Source organism: Ambystoma mexicanum, chromosome 2p (genome assembly GCF_040938575.1).
Source record: "Ambystoma mexicanum isolate Mex_15411 chromosome 2p, UKY_AmexF1_1, whole genome shotgun sequence".
NCBI classification, from domain to species: domain Eukaryota; kingdom Metazoa; phylum Chordata; class Amphibia; order Caudata; family Ambystomatidae; genus Ambystoma; species Ambystoma mexicanum.
Window position 1 is genome coordinate 179,392,034 of NC_090923.1, and position 22,649 is coordinate 179,414,682.

General features: G+C 46.1%; 1 protein-coding gene across 2 annotated transcripts in view; it reads right to left on the bottom strand.

The window, feature by feature from the left end:
• The window catches only part of TATDN2 (TatD DNase domain containing 2), an 887,958-nt gene extending 868,418 nt beyond the window's left edge, over nt 1–19,540 (bottom strand). The window contains exon 1 of one of the 2 annotated variants that reach the window (XM_069643017.1): nt 19,303–19,540. The gene's annotated coding sequence lies outside the window, so the exon portion shown is untranslated. The remainder of the gene's footprint in view (nt 1–19,302) is intronic. The other variant, XM_069643019.1, reaches the window with a different exon arrangement.
• Between the last annotated feature and the right edge of the window lie 3,109 nt (nt 19,541–22,649).

Below are 22,649 nucleotides of genomic sequence, written 5' to 3' on the forward strand. Positions count from 1 at the left end.
TCCCCCTCATTTACTCAATAAGCCCATTCAGCATCTCACGTTCCGCCCTCCCCCCACCCCTGCCGCTGTCTTTACTTTTACTTGGATTCGGCTTTGTCGGGCGTTTCAGCACCCACTCAGCCTTAGCAATCCACTCCCTTGGGGGTGGGGGGGGGGCAATAAACATCGGGCCGAGGGCATAAGCTGGGAGGAGAGGTTGTGAGCCCGGTCCCACTTCGCATGCGGGTGCTAGGGCGGGCGGCCATGTACCCATTACAATGGGGACCCAGACTCCTGGGCGCCCTCCTTGGAAGAGAACTGGCAGGGGCATGTGACGCAGTCCCTGCCCCCGACACCTCACATCAAAGGGCCCCCCTCCCATCCTGACTGACGTGGAGACAAGGGGCCTTTGATGTTCAAAGAGGGGCTACCTTGCCCTCAGGCCAAAATTGGCCTATAGCCAAGGAGGGCAAGGTAGCCCCTCTCATTCCGTGCCTCTCCTAGGCACCCAGCTGGACTCCCGTTCCAGCAGGAAGAAGCTCCCTGTGCCTCTCCTTGCCAGGCACCTCCAGAGCTGGACCCCTGACCCCAGCTACTGTTGTCTATTCGGGCCAAGCGTCAGTCAGTGCCACAGTCTTCCCAGCACGTCTGCTGGCTCACAGAGCTCCCGAGAAGAGAGGGAGCTAGAAAGGCATTGCAAAGCACCGCCAAAGCGCAGGATGAACCAAGAGGTACTTGTTGGAAGCAGGACAACGCAGAGCAGCCGACCACGACGAATCCGAGCTGCAACATTTGTTTAAAATTGCAAAGGCGGACACAGTCTTTATTGCGGCGGAGCAGCAGGTGGTGGACAGCGCACCCTAACTAATTACTGCAGGGCAAGGTAGAGGGACCTTATTGCTAAGGAAGGCTGCCAGCACCTGTGGTAAGGACACTGGGCCTAGAGTTCGCGAGGTACACACAGCCACAGCTGCTTAGAAACTGCCACCCCCAGCCAGCCAGCTGCCGCCAGCAACAAATTAGTTTTGTTCCCCTAAGCAGATCAAGGGCACAAGGACCACAGGCCACAGTGGGAATTCCATATAAAAGCAGCACCAACATCAACCAGCAAAACAAAGATGGCTGAATCGCTCACACTGAAGGAGAAGCTGCTTTTGGAGTGGGCCAAGGAAGCAGAGGCAGTCCACGGCATGGATTTGGTCCAAAAGATGACAGAATTAACCGCCGCCAGCATCAATACTGAAACAGATGAAGCATCTGAAGGAGGAGAGGACAACGAAGATGAACCAGCTGAACAGGAGCAGCCGGCTAAGAAGAAACTGCGCATGGACGTCTGCAGCATGCCAGCCTCAGCAGATGCCCACTCCGGCAGCAAGAGAAATGCCAAATCAGGTACTGTGGAAAATTATTTGGGCCCCAATGTTAGAACAATTTTTAAAATGGCACAGGGACGCTGGAAAAAAGAGACACAGGACTCTAGCAGCTCCAGCAGCGAGAGCGACAGCTCTGACACAGAGTCTGATTCAAGGAGTGAGGATGAACAAGGCCACCTTATGGCTTGGGTCGGATTTAATAACAATATTGAATCGTCACGCCCGCAAATATGGGAGGCCCACAACTGGGAAAAATGTGACTAGGGGCGTAAAAAATAAAGGAAAATTAAAAAAACTGACTATTGCATGGCACATTGAGTGCAAAATTAAGAAAAAGATTTGGCAAAAGCGTCATAGAAATTGTCTCCCTTTTGGAATGAGGAATTAGGTTTTGGCATTCCTAAAAAAGACGTGAAAGAAGAAGAAAAAGAGAGCAAAGAAGCCTAGTTTGGAAAAGAATATACAAAATTGGGAAGCTTTTTTTTTAATGGTTTACAAACCTTTAAAAAGAAGATAAAGAAAACATTTCCATTTACTTCGCTCCATACGAACCCACACCATTTGTCATTGATACATTTCTCAGGAATTCCTCATTGGTGTGGGATTCGATTCAGCCAGATGGATTTTCAAGTCTTTCAGAAACAGTACTAGACCAAACATGACTTTACGATCAGAGCCTTCGAACATGGATTTCCACCAGTTATTAGCCGAGTAAGTGCGGCGGCCCTTGAAGAGAGTTCCGAACAGCTTTGTTCGTAAGGAGCGAAACTTTGGGGCAGAACAAGGTCAAGTGTTTTAAAGTCTCTGTGGGGTGCTCACAAAAACGACAAGTCAGATCAGAGGTTTCCTTAGATGCCCAAGTACTTGTACGATCCCTGGTCAGGAAGAGATTAAGTCAAAAATGCAAGTATAATAATCTCGAATTCTGATCAGGGGATTGTAGCAAGTAAGGTTGTAGTTTATCCAACTCTCTTGCTTCAGGTGGTGCATCTTTTAGAAGGCCAGAGCTTGTTCTGTCGACACAAGTTTGGTGCCAATCCGAACTCCATAGTTTGGATTTCGCCTTATTAGGATTTTCAAGTAAAGTTGCGATTTTAATGTTATTTGCATCAAGAATTTCTGTGCATAACGGATTCCATTTGGCGAGAATTGTGGATCTGTGTCCGGCTTGTGTAAGATTTTGAATTGTGGAGCTGGGTTAGAGAGAGGGGTCTTTCTGTATAGAGTTAATGCATTCCAGCATACTCTCGCTTGTATAGATGTCAAGCCCAATTCAAATCTTATGTCACTTGTCGGACACCCTTTAGGGAGATGCAACGCTCCAGTCCAGAAATTATTTTCAAGTGTATTCCACAGTTCGTGTGGGCAACCAAACATGTTTTCAGCGCCATAAATAAGAGCCGGTATGGCCTTTTGTCTATAGAAGTTGATCAAGGGTTTTACAGAAAATATTCAGAATTTTCTGTTTATGATCGCGGCTTGGTGAGCTGGCTGCTGACACTTTCTCTTGGTTGCCTCAACTCAGGGGTTGTCATTTATGTTGGCACTTATCAGGGATCACAAGTACTTTATATATGGAGAAGTGCGAAGAGATGTTTTTTCCAAGTGCCAAACATATTGTGTTGGTCCTCTTTTATGAGATGCCAGGTTACGTAGAATCAGAACTTTGCATTTTTTCTTAATGATGCAAAGCTCGTTTTTTGTTTACTTATCTTTCCAAGGCATCTAATTTTCTCTGCAAACCAACAGGTGTGGCGTCCAAGAGTAATAGATCGTCGGCATATAAAAGCCAGCCCAGCTGCGATCCGTGAATTTTTGGTGGAAAGGCTGCTAGCTCGTTTAATGAGTGACCAATATCAGAAATAAAAAGATTAAAGACAATTGCTACCAAGGGGCAACCTTGTTTCACACCCTTAGAGGTCTGGATCAAGGGTGATAAGGAGCCTCCTTGGTCTAATCTGATTTGGATAGTGGTATTGGAATGCAGCTCTTTTATTGCATCCAAGAGGTCCGGTGGACAATTCCAGCCTTTGAGTTTCTCCCATAGAATGTGGCGATCAACACTATCGAAAGCATGTGATAGGTCGATAGATGCCACGTAAATCGCAGTGTTGGTTCTTATTGACTCAATTTTTACAAGGTTCAGCAAGAGGGTATTAAGACCGCAACCAACGCCCTTGACGAAGCCCGCTTGCCATGGGTCATTAATGTGATTATCAATTGACCAAGATTTTAGCATTTGTTGTAGTTGGGTCGTGTAGATTTTGCCCATTACGTTGAGAAGGGCAATTGGTCAGTAATCTCTCGGGTCCAGTCTGTTGCCTTTTAAAAAAATAGGCACAATAATAGCGTTTTTCCATGAACTTGGGGTCGCGCGGTTCATTTTTATCCTTTCAAAAAGGAGAATACAAAACTTTGCCCATTCTTCAGGATTTTGTTTCAATGTGTAGTTCGTAAGGCCATCAGGCCCTGGAGCTCTCGACGCACGAGTTCTTAATTGAGTTTAAGATGTCATCTATGTCGAACTTCAGCGACCAGGGAGCTCCGACTTTACTCGTACTTTTTGGCTCAACTTTCGATGTACTAAACAAGTCCGTATAATGTTTTACCCAAGTTTCTTGGAGAATTGGCGACACTTGGAGTGCTTCTTGCGAGGCAGCAAGATTATTTACTAGGCTCCAGAACTCTGCAGAGTTTTTATTCTTAAGTTTGTACATCATTTCTTCAGATTCATTCTATTACTGCATAGTGGCTTTTTCTCCAGTTTCTATATTTTTGTGCTATGCGTTTTTTACCTGCATAATATTGATCTTTGTTACCTCGAGGTAGCATCCTTATTTCTTTACGAAGTGTACATTTGTGTTGCAACACCTGTAAGTCAAACTTGTGTTTATTCTGCATCTTAGAATGTTTAAGGCCTTGTTTGCAGTCTACAAATTGATACAAGAGATGTTGACATTCCGTCTCGTCCGGAATGGCCACCAAGGCAGATGTTAGCAAGTTGACATCACAAAGACGAATCCTTCCAGATCGATAAGTAATGGCATGAGGCCATCATTTATGTGGTGTATAGTTGCAGGCATTAAAAGACATCTTAAGCATGTCATGATCACTATGTTCCATTTTGACGATCTCAAGCCGATGGACTTTTAGTGCAAGAGGTTCTGACACAAAGAAGTAATCTATAGTTGAAGATTGTTCGTCGCGGCTCCATGTTGGATGGGCGGGAATATCACCAGGGGTATTCCCATTCAGAAGTGTTAATTTTCTAGAATTCATTTCAGTCATCCAAGAATTGGCAGATTTCAAATGATACCTTGGGCTCTGGGCCGTTAAGTATTTTGTGAGTTATACTCATGGTTATGGGTTTCTGTAGGTTTTTTTGGATTTTTGTCGTACTTGTTATTGAGAGAAGATTCTGATGCTCTGACATCTTGGCACTGGGGATATAAATCAAAACCCAATGACAGCAATGCCGGTACCGCATCTAGTAATATGTTTCGAATTATACTAGATGCAAGGTGCAAAGTCACAGTGTCATTTCTTTCCTCGCAGTGAAATTCCACTATTTTCAGGTCATCGGAGCGAAGCGTTCGAAAACTGAGTACTAGATAGAATAGCTTGGATAAGTACTGCCGATTTAATATCAAGTTATCACAAGAGTGCAGTCTTCCCAGAATTAGTTTTTCGAAAGATGATACCATTTTCGTTATTTTAGAATTCGCCATGTTGCGTTTAAGAGTAGACTGTTTTACATCTAAGGAATGTCCATGTGGGGACTGAGGCTTGGAGGACATATGACATGATTCCGTAGTAGGAGATCTTTTCAGTATTTGTAGAGATGTAAGATTCCTTCGGTTGATTGATTTCTCGTTTGGTTTCATTAGTTCTCTGCCAATACTTTCAGGCGTTTTTCTGCCATGGTTAGAAATGGCGAATCAGGTTCGTTATTCAGTTCTGTATTCGTTGCAGCAGGACTAACAATCGTACATATTCGCCTTGGTCTCAATGGTTTGGAGACTCCTGATAGGTCATCAGGCCGGGACTTATCTACACAGCTATTGCCAGTGTTTGTGCCATTTCAACTTGCGGCATATTAGAGCTCTTGGTCTGAGAATCAAACTGCTCAATTTCAGGGTTTTCTTCAAAATCTTCAAATGTTGATAAGTTTATCAGATCGGATTCAGCATTCTGTATCGCCTCAGAAGGGTTTGATAGGGCGTTGGAGCTTTCAGTTTCCCGCAACGGGTTTAAGTTTGGAGGGGTAGAGACTTTGCATCCAGTGTTATGAATTGTTAAATTTACTGTTTTTGAATTGCGCAAAAATTATTTCTTAGAACCATTTCCACGTCTGGATTTGGTGGCAGGTTGATTTTTAGACTTTTTTCTACAAGTTGCAGTTTTCCCAAATGCAAATGTAGGGGTTGGGACTGGCGGACATTGGGTCCCTTTGAAGATGTCATATACCTCAGAAAGTTTGGAAGTAGATGAGTTACCTATACATGCCGATGCTTTGACATCTTTGGAGCTTTTTTCTTGAGGCAACAAATTACTTCCTGAGGATGAAGCTGCTTCAGGGTCTGCAAGTGCAAGGTTGCTAGATTGGCGGCTAATTTCAAGCACCTCGTCAAAGGAAGTAACAATTTGCTGAGTGAGGTCCTTGTCTTGTGTGTTAGACACTAAGTCAACTGCAGAGTGCAGCAAGTGAGAGCTTGAAGACCTGTCGAGTTTCTTTGCTGGTTGAGAAGTCATAGAGGGATCATTTCTTGACTTTCGCTTTTTCATTGCGGATGGCAATGTTGAAAGACTGCAATCATCGTGCAGCAACATGGAATTTGCAGGTGTTGCGTCAAGCACCCGGTCTTTTTCTTTATGCGCCTTATCAAAAGGGATTAGTTCTGAGTCAGAACTCAACGGGCACTTCACAGGATTTTTCTGGAAAAGTTTCAGAGCTTCACGCGCCACTTCTGACAAACGTTTTTTATCCTCGTTGTTGTTTGAAGTATAGCCAGAAATAGAGTTTGACATTTGGTCGATTTTACAGTTCATGGAGTTTAGGTCGTCTTTGCAGACGATTCCTTTCCTTTCCATTTCTATTATTTTTGTGGTAAGGAGTGCAGTCAGTGTCGAGAGATCCTTGATATTTTCATTCATGTGCTCGTAAAGTTTGAGAAAGGGCGCAATGGAAATTCCCATAGATGCTATAATCATAGACTGTAGTTCTTTAGGGATAGATGAGTCCCGAGCAGCATCGAGGTTCCAGTTGGTACGTGCCTGTTTTAATGGATAAGTGCGCCTACTTGATCTAATTTTGGCATACGGGCGCTCCATGATTGAAGAATCAGAAGAAGAGGTTTCTGAGGCAGAAAAGTGTTGGGAATATTGGGGTTGTTGTTCAGTGGCCTTTGGGAGGCACTCAGCATGTTCTGGGGAAGAGGTCCCATGACATATTTTAGTGTTTCTCATCACAGATTTCTGAGTGACTTTCAGTTTTTTCACTTGAGAACATTGCAGAGGTGGTGAACTTCTTATGTGAGTCCATCTGCGTTTTGCCCACACGACTCTGGTTATAGAATTAGACATAGGGTTTGGGGCAATGACTCAGGCATCTTGTGTGATCTGTTCAATGTGTGAAAGAATTACCTGAGACGCCGGCTCTACATGCCGATTTTGCTGAGCTTTATTTATCAGTGCTAGATCGAAGATTAGCTTGTTTGCAATATCAATTGAGTTTCTACGGGTCTCGGGGCCGTGTGCAGTACATAAGTCGTTGGAAAGTTTAAGGTTTGCTGATGAGGTGATCTGTGTGTCAGTAAATTAACAGTTTTTTTGAAAAACCTCATCGCAAAAGTTATGGCATATTTTTTCCAGAGGTGTAGCCAAAGCACTAAGGTAAATAGAGCGGTTTTGTTTGGGTGAGGCTACGTCACGAATAGGCATTGAACTTGGGTTTAGTGTGAGCGTAGCAGGGCACTCCTCGCCACCACCTACTGGTGTAAGTTCAGAGGCAATAAGTCTTTCTTGAGGTTTGGTGATACGAGAGACTAACACGACAATTTTAGCTGCACCAGTTTCAGGGTTGTTATTGAATTCTGCAGCCTCAGAACAGTGTTGGTGCGTGCATCTGTCTTCCATTTCGCTACCTCTTTCTAAAGGCTCAGACACAGGCGCAGGCACAAGTGCTGCTGTATTAGATTCCAGAGGTAAATAAGGAGCGGAGATGCAAATAATATGCTCGGCAGTATTCGCAGAGAATTGTAGACCGCATACTTTAATTTCTGCTAGTGTCTATGTTAAGAGTTGTCAAGCGACTCAGACGCAGATACAGCAAGTGCAGCAGGCGCGGTGATCAAACAATTATCAGCGTTAGCATCTCTGTCTTGCATGCATGATGTACTTACTTTAGCTGAAGTGGAGCCGTGGCTTTGAACTGCTGTCTGTTTCGCGGGGTCGTGCTGTGAATCTGAAGATTTCCATTTCTTTGTCTGTGCACGCGTCTTGGAGAGGTTCTGCAGAACAGCACAAAACTCGCCCTTTCGCCGAGCGCTTACGCAAGGGCGTGGAAGCGGCTTTTTTAAAGTCAGCTGGCCCTGCTGACTTAAAGGCACACACACCTCCGGATGTTATTATGGATGTTGCAGAAGCAAGTCACTTGTGATAAGGATCACGGTTCTCTCTCGCCAGGTTGCACTTCACAGTATCTCCACAGCAGAACAGCACAAAACTTGCCTTTTCGCCGAAAGGGCATCTTTTCAAATCCTATCCACAATTATCTTAGAGAAATTCCCTGAGAAAGGCACAGCGCTGATTGCCTACCACCACAGGATCTTGGAAATCCATATTGCATTTCGGGGAGAATCCTGGCTGAATTATGACAGGGAATTCAGGAAGGAAATGCAAAGATTCCCTGACCTGGGGTGGGAGGAAGAAGATCCCAAATTGTATATATTTCATGTGTTAAAGGCAAATGCAGCTTGCAATACCCAAAACAATACAGAGCATCAGAATAATAGGAGAGGGAACACCAGGCAGCGCACCCAGCGCAAGTCCCAGAGGGAGAGTTCCCCAGCCAATAAATCTAAGCCCCCCTTCCGGAGGCCTGCCCCAGGAGGGCAGAAAACTGGACGAGAAATCCAGGGCCACCAAAACGCCTGCAACGCAGGCGGGGCCAGAGGGAACACCTCAGCAAACTGCTGGTATTTTTGACAAAGGGTCATGTATCGGGGAGACGAGTGCAAGTTCAAACACCAATGCAGCACATGTGGTGGAGGGCACAGCATTGGTAAAGGCACCAAACCCTCCTCTGCCAGTCCCAGCCCCAAAGTCACTGTAGCTAAAAACAGCCACTAAATTCAAAAAAGGAACATCACCCATAAAAGTAAACACATTATTTCAAATGCTGCAAGACTACCCGGACTCAGCAACAAGGATTTTTTTGGGACAGGGCTTTAGAGGGTTTTTTTTTCAAATCTCATTCCTGGGACATAGATCCCACCACATCCCCAACAACCAAAAATCTGCCTCCTCACTTGCCGCTATAACCAAGGGGAAAATACAAAAGAATTAAACCTGGGCAGGATAGAAGGACCTTTTGAAACCACCCTCCCCCCCTTACCAGAATTTCTATGCTCCCCCACCCCAGGTTTAGTGCACAAGAAAGAAAAGGGGGAGTCAGGATGATCCACCACCTGTCATACCCACCAGGTGGCCCTTAAAAATGGCATCCCGGCCACAGAGGCAGATGTTACCTACAGCAGCATCCAAGATGCAGTAGGTTTGGTGAAATTGTCAGGAAGGCACGCTCTCATGGCAAAAGCAGACATCACGTCAGCATTTAGGTTGCTACTTGTCCATGAGAGCACATACCAATGGCTTTGTTTCCACTTTGAGAACAAATTATATTTTGACAAATGCCCTCCCTTTGGCTGTGCCATTGCTTGTGCATACTTCGAACAATTCAGCTAAATTTTACAATGGACACTTCACAAAGCCTTGCCTAGGGCAAGAATAGTGCATTATTTGGATTTCATTTTCACTGGCCCAGAAGGGTCCCCACTGTGCAGCTCCTCTATCCAGAAATTTAGCGAAATCATGCAGGCTTTAGGGGTCACATTGGCACCAGAGGAATCGGTGGGGTCGATCACCACCTTTTCTTTCCTCGGGATTGAAATTGATTCGTCCAAAGGAGAATGCTGCATACCCAAAGATAAAATAGAGGACCTGCTTAGAGCAATAAAATCAATGACAGGAATGGACAAGGCGACTCTTAAAGAAATGCAGTCACTTGCAGGGAAGCTCAACTTTGCAACTAGAATCATGCCGCAAGCCAGGGTCTTCCACAGGTGCCTAGAGCTCAGAATGAGAAGGGTAACCAAACAGCACCACCAAATTAGACTGGGCAAAGATATAGCACAAGACCTAGTTACTTGGGAGTCATTCCTTAGCAATTTCAATGGGAGGATTATATTGCGCAAGCCCATAAATGATGCCGAAAAAAGAGCCCTCTTCACTGACGCGAAAGGTATCAAAGGCTTTGGTGGTGCGCTGGACACTGACCCCACTGTTGGCACGAGTGGGGGTGGACCAGAAATATTAACTTTCTAGAGTTATTCCCCATATGGATGGCACTCTACTTATGGGGGGACATACAGAACTGGTCACATGGGCAGACAATATGGCAGTCATGCACATGCTTAACCTTGCTCTCTGGTAGTGAAAGTATTGAAAGTGTTAAAAGAGAAATTACAAAAGTTAGTCTGAAACACAACATTGTAATAATTGGACGCCACATTGCAGGTAAAGAAAACAAGGCCGCTGTGACGTTGTCAGTTCTCCACTTTCAGGGAGCTAAACCCCCAGGCAGAAGCAAAGATTACAGCTGTTCCAGAGGAGGTGTGGGCGATCTGGGAATAAATCAAGGCAGACACACCAGCCCAGTAAACAATGCTCCCCAAGGAAATCTCCTGCTCTCACCCGCCCCAAAGGCACTAGTACGGGGGGGGGGGACCAAATCCCGGCACCCCTCTTAATTTTGCAAAATTAAAAACCCTGTTAGACATCCTGCATAAAGTATGCAATAATTCATACGAAACTACCTTATTTAAGGCAGTATTTACGCTCAATTACTTTGGGGCCTTCAGGATTAGCAAGATCGCATCCAAGAACACAGGTTCTGAGGAGGGGCTGGATGTAGCGGACATCAATCTGGGGTAAGCAGTCAAACTCAACAGATCCAAAACTGACCAAATGGGCAAAGGTAGAATTATCAGTCTATAATGCATAGAAGAGATAGAGTACTGACCCATATGCAACACAAGGGTGTTTCTTAGCAAGCGCCCTGGCCTGAGGGGCCAACTTTTCACACTCAAAAATGGGTCCGCCCGAAGCAGATTTCAATTTAGGTCTGTGCTCAAGAAAAACCAAAATGGCCATAGAACGGAACCCAACAGAAATTGGGTCCCACTCATTTAGGATAGGCACAGCGACATCCGCTTGGATGGAGGGGTTGCTAGAAAATGCAATAGAGGGGATAGGAGGCTGGAAATATGGAGCATATAAAAGATATATTAGGAAAGTCCTGATCTAACAGTGTCCTCCCCTCCCCACTTTTGTCCCACCTCTTGCTCACATGTAACCCCACCCGCCATCCGACGCCAGCATTGGCAAGGTGCAGAGTCCATTAAAGCCATTGAAATATCTAGACTCAAATTAAATAAAGCAGTGGCCAATTTTTGCCTATCCTCAGGTCTGAAATTCATAAAGCACGGGATCACTGTGCACAATCAGGCCCCGTTTTACAATGACCGGGTACACCTGTCCTTTGAGGACATAGACATCTTTATCAGAAATATTTTTTGGACCCTGGCAGCCAAGAGCTGTTCTTAGTTTTGTCACCAATTTTTTGGGGGGACCTGAGGGGCCGCCGGGCAGCACCCCCTCAGGGTGGCGGCAGGGATCAGCCTCTAGATGGCCCTACATGTGAGAAGGGTACCCCGCTCACCTGATTCCTCTGTCCCCAAAAATATGTGTGTTATTTTCTTATGTCGTTTATGGTTGGTTTTTCTTTTGCACCATGGCTTGTATTACAATTAAGCTTGTGGCCAAAGTTTTACCACCTTACATCCCGTTTGGCCTCCTCGTTCCTGACATTGTCATTACTGTCATTGTCAGCTGCATGCCTCTTCCCCCCGCACTAAAACACTTCCAAGCTTATAAACATGGACCCTCCCACATGGGAGGCCCGAGGGCATAAACTGGGAGGTGAGGTTGTTGTGGCCCCGGTCCCACTTTGCATGCAGGTGCTAAAGCAGGCGGCCAGGTCCCCATTTTAATGGGGACCCAGACTCCCGGGCGCCCTGCTTGGAAGAGAGGTAGCAGGGGCAGGTGACAGCATGCAGACCCTGCCCCTGACACCTCACATCAAAGGCCTCCCCTCCCATCCGGACGGATGTCGAGACAAGGAGCCTTTGATGTTCAAAGATGGGCTACCTTGCCCTCACGCCAAAATTGGCCTATAACCAGGGAGGGCAAGGTAGCCCCTCTCATTCCGTGCCTCTCCTAGGCACCCAGCTGGACTCTCGTTCCAGCAGCCAGCAGCTAAAAAACCTCACTCCCACCCCTCTTTACTCAAGATGAACTACCCAGGTTGGCACCTAATAATATCAATCGTAGCTAAAGTTTGTCAAATAAGTTTGTCAAACAATTTAAATATCAAATAAGAATATCGAAATGACAAAAAAATGTATACAAAAGATCAAGAATGGAGATAAACACGTTATAGGGTTCGGGACCCCAATCATCAAAAACCCAAGCTCAAAGAACCCACCCCCGAGGAGAAACAATTTAATAACATAGGGGGTCCAAACACAAGTGGATCATGAGCTAAGGGAACGCCAAAAAATGCCTTGAAAGTGAAAGAAGGCAACTGGCAAATGGGGGGAAAAGCAGGATGCCCCCTCCTCCAACCTGAGATCAGGTTGGCTGCAAGTGGAAGCTCAAGAACCCACCTCTGAGGATAAAAAGTAATAGCGCCCCACCAGGGGCCGTATGACAAGTGGATCAGAGTGGGCTAAAAAGGATGCCTACTAACAGTGGAACGTGGCTCACACGTCTCACCACAAAGATCAAGGGAAGGACAATTCCCCCAAACAGACAAGTGAAGGCAATCTAATGCTCCAGAATTCACCTCTGAGCCTAAAAATATTACTAAAGCCCCTCAGGGGGCCACATCACAAGTCGGACACCAGAGCGATAAGAAGATATGTGTAGGGAATTGCATGTAATGATTTCGGCTCGCGGTGGTCACGCGCGCTCTGTGTCAGTGTTCGGAGCGAAGAGCCGCGTGACCACGGGGAGACGGTTGACGGCGGCGAGATATGAATCTGAGAGGAGCAGGTTGAAGGCTCCGGGGAGCTCCGTAAATAAAGAACTTCAAAGGCCAAGTCTGTGTCGCGTCAACTTCCTTCAAGTGGCGACGAGGATATAAACATACGGAGCTCGCCGCGGAGCCTGGTGACGTCTTCCTTACGGCCAGGAAAGAAAAGTGCGCTGCCGCCAGAAGCGAGGAGATTGGGCCGCGACAAACGTGCGAGGAACCGAGGTTAAGGGGAAGGGAGCCGTCTCGGCGGCACTGGGAAGTGTGCGCTGCAGGGGGACAGTCGCCCCTCCTCTCTCTTGCCCGAGTAGCTGTAAGAAGCAGACAGCTAGTTTCTGGTTGGTGCCGCCCACCCTGGCTCATTGGATAAAGAGGTGAGGAGCAAGGAAAAGGGGGGTTGGACACAACCAGAGGGGGAGGTTCACCATTAAGGTGAACAATAATTGGCAATTACAGTGTGGGAGCGTCTCCACGGACACATTGAGAGTTTGTAAAGGCAAGGAGGAGGCAGAACTAAGGATGGTGTTGGGGAAAGTGAATATATAATTATGATGTGCCACAGTGCAGCTTAATCACTGGGAGATTAGTGCACCTGAAGAAGTGAACAGTGTTGTCTAGCCGTGAACTAAGTGACATTTAAGGGAACTTAAAGCACCTAGACATACATAAGGATGGCGGCAGCTAGCATGGCACCCCCACCACCGTTCCTGGCTGAACCTGGGGCACCACCAATAAGGTGGGACAGGTGGAAGAGGTTGTTTGACACGTACCTGGTTGCCATTGGAGGGGACAAGTTCGCATCAGCTAGGAAGGAAGCAATTTTACTCCACAATTTGGGAACTGAAGGCAGAAGCGTGTATGATGGATTACCTGATCCTCCACAGCTAGGCCAAGGAGATGTGGATCAATATTCCATGGCGGAAAGGAAGTTGGAGAGACACTTTGAAGCCAAAAAGAACATAACGTTTGAGAGGCATAAGTTTTTCCAAAGGACACAAGGTCCACAGGAGCCAGTGGAGAATTTTGTGGCAGCATTGAGGTCCCTTAGTCACACATGTGAATTTGGACTGCTCACAGACTCTCTCATAAGGGACCAGTTAGTGCGATGTACTAATAACGTAAAGATACAAGAGAGACTATTGTCCAAAGACGCATCACTGGAAGTAGCTATCGAAACGGCAAGAAGTATGGAACAGACCCAGAAGTACATAACTAAGATGAAGGGAGAGAAGTTGGAAGGAGAAGTGGCGGTAGTGAAGGGGTTTCGTAAAGGAGTTCCCAACAAGGAGATAAGATGCTACAAGTGTGGAAGTAACCGTCACATTTCGACCAGCATGTTCTGTCCAGCCAGAAACATATCTTGTCTTAAATGCAAGAAAAAGGGTCATTTTGCGAAAGTTTGTCGTGAGTCGGGAGTGGTGCAGAATATTGAGGAAGGAAGTAGGGTGCCCGAGCAAGAAGAAGATGATACAGAAGGAATCTGCAACCAGACAAAGCATATACTAGAAGTGTCAGAAGTATCTAATAAGGGTGGAGCACCTTTAGATGTATTCAAAGTCAACGGGAAGGCAATTACAATGAAGGTGGACAGTTGTTCGCAGTGGACTTTGATGTCGAAAGCAACATTTCTAGGTCGCATGCAAGGAGATGTGAAGCAACTGAAAGAACATAAGATCGAACCGTATGCGTATGGGAATGTGAAGATTGAAATTGTAGGCATGTTCCAGGCTTCAGTGGACTATAAAGGAAGAAGCTGTGAAGCGGAGATATACGTTACTCAAGGTTCGACACTCCTGGGATGGGGTGAACAGTGGAAGTTGGGTATTAGAATCCAAGCGAATGCGGAAAGGCCTATAGATGTGGCGGAGCTGAAGGATAGGTGGGAGAAGGAATACCCCGAAGTGTTTCAAGATGAATTAGGAGTGTTGAAGGAATTTGAACATCAGATTCAGCTGAAGACAGGAGCCACTCCAAAAGTGCACAAGGTGAGGCCAGTGCCTCACAAACTAAAGGAAAAGTTAAGAGTGGAAGTGGAATCACTGCTGCAAAGGGGAATAATAGAGAAAAGTGAAAGCTCTGAATGGCTGTCGCCAGTGGTAGTAGCAGCGAAGGCAAACGGGGATATAAGACTGTGTGTAGACTTACGAGACTTGAACAGAAATATCTTGATTGATAGACACACCCTGCCGATAATTGGTGATGAATTATCTGTATTGAACAATGCTAAAATATTTTCAGTCATTGATCTTTCTCAAGCATATCATCAGGTTCCACTGAAGGAGGATTGTCAGAAATTGACGGCATTCATTACAGTGTTTGGTACTTTTAGATATTGCAGGATGCCGTTTGGGCTCGCTTCGGCGGCAGCTGTATTCCAAAGGGTGATGGAGACGGTGCTGTGCGGGGTGAAGAATATTATTATTTTTCAGGATGATGTTCTGATATATGCGAATTCCACCGAAGAACATGAGGGGGTGTTGAGAAAGGTGTTAGATAGATTAAGGGATGCAGGATTAACGGTGAAAAGGAGCAAGTGCAAGATTGGAGTGCACAGGGTTGAATTTCTTGGTCATGAAATAGATGAAAAGGGTGTGAGGCCTAAGAGGAATTTGGTTGAAGCAGTGAAGGTTGCACCGGTACCAGAGAGTAAGGAACAAGTGAAATCGTTCCTAGGTTTGGCCGAATATTACCATAAGTTTGTTAAGGATTTTGCAAAAGTATCGATTCCCCTCAGAAGTTTGCTCAAGAAAGGTGCAAAATTTGAATGGTCAGCAGAGTGTGGTGTGGCTTTTGAGTGTATCAAGCAAGCGGTGAGCGAGGCACCATCCATAGGAAGGTTTGATAATAAGGATAAAATTGTTTTGGTGGTTGATGCGAGCATGCTGGGACTGGGAGCGACATTGGTGCAGTATGACAGGGATAATACTGAAAGAGTTATTGCGTTTGCGTCTAGGACGTTGAGGGGTGCAGAGTGCAAATATTCTGTTATTGAAAGAGAAACCTTAGCTATGTTCTGGGCAGTGAATCATTTCAAGTATTTCTTGTGGGGAAGAAGATTTGTGGTTAGGTCGGATCATAAGCCCATGGTTCAACTTTTTGAGAGTGGAAGGTGGGCGTTAGGTTCTCCAAGGATTAGCAGATGGGGTCTGGGGCTCCAGAATTTTAACTTTGATGTGAGCTATCTGCCGGGAAAGAAAAATGTGGTGGCGGACTGTTTGTCCAGGTTGCCAGTAAGTGGTGGATTTGCAGAAGACAGAGAAACAGAGGAGGAGTCAGTTGTGGCAGAAATAATGAATGCAGTTAGCAAGGTTGAGTGGATACGAGAAGAGGATACTGACGAGGAGCTTAGTCTTATAAAGGACTGGACCGTGAAGGGATGGCCTGCAAAGGGAGATTTGGATGGTAAATTCAATAATTGGTGGGAGATAAGGGATGAATTGAATTTGTGTGGAGACAGGCTAAGAAGAGGAAGATGTGTTGTTCCTCCGCAGTCTATCAGGTCAGTGCTGGTTAGTTTGGCTCATCAGGGTCATCCGGGAGAGGCTGCCATGAAAAGAAAATTGAGGCAAAATTATTGGTGGCCGGGAATCGATAGATGTGCGGAAAGATTTGTCAAAGATTGCATGACTTGTCAAATGAGTGACAAGTGCAGAGTAGTGAGGGAGGCCCCTTTGATACCAAATGTGGTGCCAGACCAGCCTTGGTGCAAATTGGCAGTGGACATTATGGGTCCAGTGGCAGGGCTGGGAGGTGGCCAAAAGTTCTTATTTGTTGCAGTGGATTTTCATTCGAAATGGTTTGAGTGGGAAGCGGTGAGAGAGGTTACAGCCAAGGAGTTGATTTGTTTTTTAGAGAGACTGTTCCTTAAAGAGGGGGTGCCTAGTGAAATTGTGTCTGATAATGGGGTACAATTTGTATCCGAGAGTATGAGAAAATTTCTTGCAGGTTATAGCATTAAACACACAAGGACAGCGCTGTATAATCCTAAGGCAAATGGTCTTGTGGAAAGAATAAATAGGTACATAAAAGGGGGTCTACAGATGGCCATGAATTCTGGACAACCGTGGAGGGAAGTATTAAGGTTGTTGACGTGGAATTATGTCACCACGCCACACTCTGTGACGGGTGTGTCTCCTTTCGTATCACTGAAAGGCAGGGAACCTGGGACAAGGCTTTGTCCAGGATGGTTGGGAATGGCCAAGGTGGTAAATGTGGATAGAGAACACATTATGAAACTAATTACTTTAAGTCAAGAGAGAAACAAAGAATTGTTTGATGACAGGAGGAGGGTGAAAGAACAGGAATGGAAAGTTGGTGAAGAAGTGTATGTTAAGAATCCTAGATTAGTAAACAAATGTGTGGAAAGTAAATTCCTGGGACCGAAGAAGATAAATGCAGTAAAAAGTAATGTGGTGGTTTTGGAGGGAGGTGAAGTGTGGTCAAAAGGAAGGTTGGCGAAAGTTGGTGATGTGAATGTCAGTAGGTCGGAGGAGAGAGTAAGGGAAGGTGTGGTGAAGGAGGGACACAGTACGTTAGAAAAGGTGAGGAAAGAAGGTGTTGTAGACAGAAAAAATGTTGAAATTGATAATGAGGAGAGAACTAAAGAAGGAGGGTCGCATAGGACCAGATCAAAACCTGTGTGGATGAGGGATTATGAAAATTAAAATACCTTGATCTCAGTACGTAAAGGAGAAATACAAATGCAAGATTAGTATTAACATTTTAATAATTACCAGGAGTTGTCGCATTCTCCTATGTTTCAGGTTGATCAGTTACATTAGTTAGTTTGTGACCGTCTTTTCTTTGGATGGTTAAAATCTTTTATTCTATTATAAAGGGGAAGATGTGTAGGGAATTGCATGTAATGATTTCGGCTCGCGGTGGTCACGCGCGCTCTGTGTCAGTGTTCGGAGCGAAGAGCCGCGTGACCACGGGGAGACGGTTGACGGCGGCGAGATATGAATCTGAGAGGAGCAGGTTGAAGGCTCCGGGGAGCTCCGTAAATAAAGAACTTCAAAGGCCAAGTCTGTGTCGCGTCAACTTCCTTCAATATGCACATGCCTCAAAACATGCAAAAGCGCTCAAAACTTGACAAAAAGCATATACCTCTATACCTGGCACGGAAAAGACAAAGAATGCAGAGGAAAGTCAACTGTAAAATCAAAAAGGAGACACCAGACACAGCTCACACGCTGGGTCCACCAAACGTCACAAACTTCGTTATGAAGTGCGGCAGGGATCCACCTAGAGTTGGCCCTACGTGGGAGTAGGGTCCCCCGCTCACCTGAACCCTGTCCCCAAAAATATATTTGTGTTATTTTCTTACGAGGTTGTTCATGGTTGGTTTTTCTTTTGCACCATGGCTTGTATTACAATAAAGCTTGTGGCCAAAGTTTTTCCACCTTATATCCCGTTTGGCCTCCTCATTCCTGACATTGTCATTCCTGTCATACTTGTTATTGTCACTTGTCACCCACATGCCTCTTCCCCCCCACATGAAAACACTTCCAGGCTTATAGGCACAATTTGTCTAAGGCTGCCAGCCCACTGTGAAAGATAGAGAGGTGGTTAAGCGCTTGGGGGGGGCGCACTGCAGGGAAAAACAGGCTTCTGTCTTTTATCCATGGTCAGTGCACTGCCGACACTGACGTTAACCTGATGAAACAGTCAGTACCTCACTATCTGTCCCAGATACTGGGTGACCGTTGAAAACCTGCCACTACAGCAGCACGGCTGCTGCCACCTTCCCCCGCCCCTAAGGCATCAACTTTCCCGAAATGGTAGAGCAAGCATAGGTGGAGAGTAGAAAGATTTCCGCTACCTAGCCGTCTTTAGATGTTGATAGGAATTACGTTCCACTACTTTTCAGGAAAATCCTCCATCGTTCCCTAGCGCTCCTAGATGGCACTGAAGGAAGCCTTTGTTTTTTTACTCACCCCTCCCACCAACAGGGATTCCAAGCGAGCCCTGCCAATAACATTGTAGGGTCACATCTTGCTGAGCTATCTCGTAGGCGCTGGTTTGCTTATTTGGCTAGTTTACTTGGGCCATAACATACACTTCGGAGTCCACCATAGCACTGCTTAATTGCAGAAAACAACACTGATCATTGCGGCCGATCACTGCGGGTGCCAGAATGATCAGCGTTTGTTTTCTGCAATTATTACTGCAGTCAAAGCTGCGCGCGCAGGTAATAGGTGGGGTGGGGGTTGGATATAGTCCTAGGCATGCAAAACAATATAGGGGGTTGGAATCTAGGGGAGGCAGGACCCAAGTATGGGGGGGGAGGGGCGGGTCATGGAGGTTTTTTGTACAATTCGACCTGTCTTGACCGTTTAACGGGTCTTGTAGTTGATTTCGCCAATTACCCTCACTCGACATATCCGTTTTCGTTTGGTCCTGATTAAACGGCTCTCAACATTTCACTGTCTGAGGCCCTCCAACATTGAAAAGCTGCACCAATAACCTCGATTGACAATCGGCGTGACTCAGTAAAGTTGTGGGGGGATCTGTTAAAAAAAAGCGATCATTTATTGACAGCTATACATTAAAGTGTTGGGTTTTTTTCGGTTGTACCGTCAGATCAGCTTTCCGTTTTTCTGTGAAGCAAAAGCAATGCACTTTGCGACCGGATTCACGCTACGCGTTTCTTAAAGCCCGTTCCTCTCGCCTACCGCGGGTTCTTCAAGCACTAGCGCACTTCCTGCTCTGCTGTCACGCGCACCTTCAGAAACAGACTTCCGGAACTGAGCACAAGCGATCGGAAATACCAGGGGCCACCGCGCCTTATCCTTGGGGGACTCTCTGATTGGTTGACAGCGACTACCCGGCGGAAGTAGAGAAAGCCATTACAAACGTCATTCAAAGATGTTCATGGTTGCATGAGAGCAGGCTTCCGCGTGGGAGGGGCGAACTTCAGTAGACACTGTTCAGCTCTGGTGGTGTCGGCTCAGGCCAAGTGCTTAAATTAGGGCCAAGCCGAATGTTAAATAGACAAATCATTGCTAACAGTTAAATTGGAAGATCTTTGAAGATTGGGGGAGGCAGTATAAATCCCCTATGGCTGGCCTACCTTGTCGCACACGTCCAACATGCAATCAACCACTCATTTGGATACCATCAATCCACAAAACAAATCCTTAAGTCAGGTGTAGGTGTTTTAAGTCAGGCCCTGTCTGACTTAAAACACCTACAATTAGAATTGATAGAAAACCGACTTAAAAAACAGAAGTTCACATGAGTGCAACCTCACTGCAAAGCATGTAAACGGTATTTAAGTTCGTGAAATAATATGAACCACTGACTTTCTAATGCGCATTCATGTAATGTACAAACAATGCACGGTATCCACTCCACCCTTATGGGTAACACCAAGAATGAATACTGTGACACGTCCAATACCATGGCCTTGTCAAAAGACGGTAAGAACCCCAGTTGGGAGGTCTTAGGAGAAATCGAGAACCAGTGCTAACGTTGAGGACAAGAGCAGTTGAGAGGGCCCGAACCCTTCCCCTTCATTCTGCCAGTATGTTTCTTAGCTGTACACCTCTGTCTCAAGTCATCCATCTAATGCAAGATAATTGCCAGTCTTTCTCTGTTTTTTGTAGAGATACTTCTCTGGATTTGGAGACCAGTAAGCAATATCAAAATAAGAACAGTTCTCCAGCACCGTACATTCACGACCACAGAATCAAAACCCAGCCACCAACAACAGACGCTGCAGCATTCAGGGAGCTGCAGCATAAAGAGACGGAGCACCTGAGAGAGAAGGAAGCTGTAGCCCCCATGTGCAACAATACTGCATTTTCACTAATTCACAATACCGAAAAAGAGATCTGCAGGGAGCAGTGGTGGCTGGTTAATTTTTTAATTGGTGGGGTGTAAAACTTGCCACAAATATGCGTCAGCACCCGAGCGTAACGAGGTAGCCCAAACCAACCAAGAGGGTTTGTGGTCAATTTTGAATTATGGGTCAAAATGGTGCATTATACAGTAAACCTTCTGTAAAAAATTGGGTAAAAAGGTAAACAGCTGGCAGTTAAATTTGTAGGGTAATGCATGAAAAGATCCAATAGATGCAAGTTCCCAACAGTGCAGAGGAGCATTTTCCAATGCATTTTCATGATGCCTTTCCCCACAACATATGCTAGTATAAAAAACACTTTCACGCTGGCTGTGCCCATACATTTCCATGGTGGCTGAACCTATACATGCCAGAATTTACATTTAAGAACATACTGTGGTAGATCAGAATCAGCAGACAGGAAGATGTCGTTTCCGTGAAATGTTCCTTTGTTAGAACACCCAAGGCCTAAGCTATCCTTAAGACTAAGTTTCTCTCCCCCCATCTATAAAGAAAATAAGTTTAAAAGGGTGCTCATTAGGATGTCATCAAACAAGGAAAACATTCCCCTATTCTAAACTTAATTCTGTCCCTACCACTAAAAGGGAAAACACAAATTCAACAAAGATACAATTAGGTCCTTCGCCCAACAAAAGAATGGTGCCTGGTTTCTGATTAACCCCTTACCCCCTTCAACACCCTAGTGTCTCTTGAACAAAAGAATTGCCTTCTCATCCATATACATAGTTCTAGTGAATAGCATGACCGTCTCTTGCCTTCTTTCCCACTTTGGAATCCCTAGTTTATATGCTCACTGTAGTTTTTCTTCTGGTGTTCCTCACCAAGGAAAGTCCTGACGTTCGTTTGGTACCTCTAAGTCTATACCCCGTCTTGGGGTTTCGCTCCTCCTAACCCCTCATGGGTTTCAGCTCTGTCCCCCTTGGAGCTGCGCTCCTTGTCCTCTTGTCTCATTCACCCCGCCCTTGGGTTTTGCTTCTCTCACCCCACTTCGGGGTATTACTTCTCTCACCCCGCCATGGGGTATTCTGCTCACCAGCGGGTCTCTGCTTGGTTCTATGTATTATTTCCACTTTTTGAAGGCCAAACACAAAAAAGACCGATTTATTTTAGCCTATTTTGGGCAGCCGTCAAAAAGCAGAAATAGCACAAAACTGGGGGGGTGTTCACACACCCCACTCCCACGCAAGATATTCCTCCTGCCTGCCCGCACCCCTGCCCCTCCTGCGCTGGCAGGTTTCTTATAATTCATGGGGTTTCACCCCCAACGCCCCCTTTCCTCCTTGCTCCCCTGAGCTCACCACCTCCTTCCTCCTAAGCATTCCCAATCAATCTCCCACCACATACACATGCAAACATGCAGTTACATTAACCCCCTGCCTCCATCACAAACATTCCCCCTTAACAGACTCACCTAGGACTCATGCGACTCCTCTTCTGGGTCCTGCCATGCCTGTCAGCGCCTGCACGCACTTGTATTCAGCAGGGGCATGACAGTTGGATTTAGAAAGACTGCTCAGAGCGGTATCCGAGCAGTCTTTCTAAATGTTTTTTTCCAGTAAAAACAAAGATTGATTTTGAGACTATGGGCCTCATTCCGAGTGAGGCGGTAAGGGGTTAACAGCGCCGGTAACGGTGCCGGAGCTGTCAACCCCTTACCGCCTCATTACGAGTCTGCTCCCAGAAACCCGCTAAGGGCGCCTGGTTTTACCAGGCGCCCTTAGCGGGGTCCCGCGAGCAGACCAGGGTGCTAACAACGGGCCAGTTTTTAACGTGCCCGTTGTTAGCACCCTCCCCATTTCCATTGAGCCCTATGGGGGCTCGAATGGGAATGGGGAATGGTTCCTCGAATGAGAAATTACCGGGCCCTCCAAGGTCGGAATGGCCCGGTAATTCCTCATTCGAGGAACCTGGACCCGGTACATGGTAAGGGGGTAGCCATGCCGCTAACAGCGGCATGGCTACCTCCTACCTTGTAATGACCCCTCATATCCTCTGCTTTGATTCATTAAATCAAAGAGAAGCTGTTCACTGCGCAAGTGAGCAGGCCTCTGATTTGGGG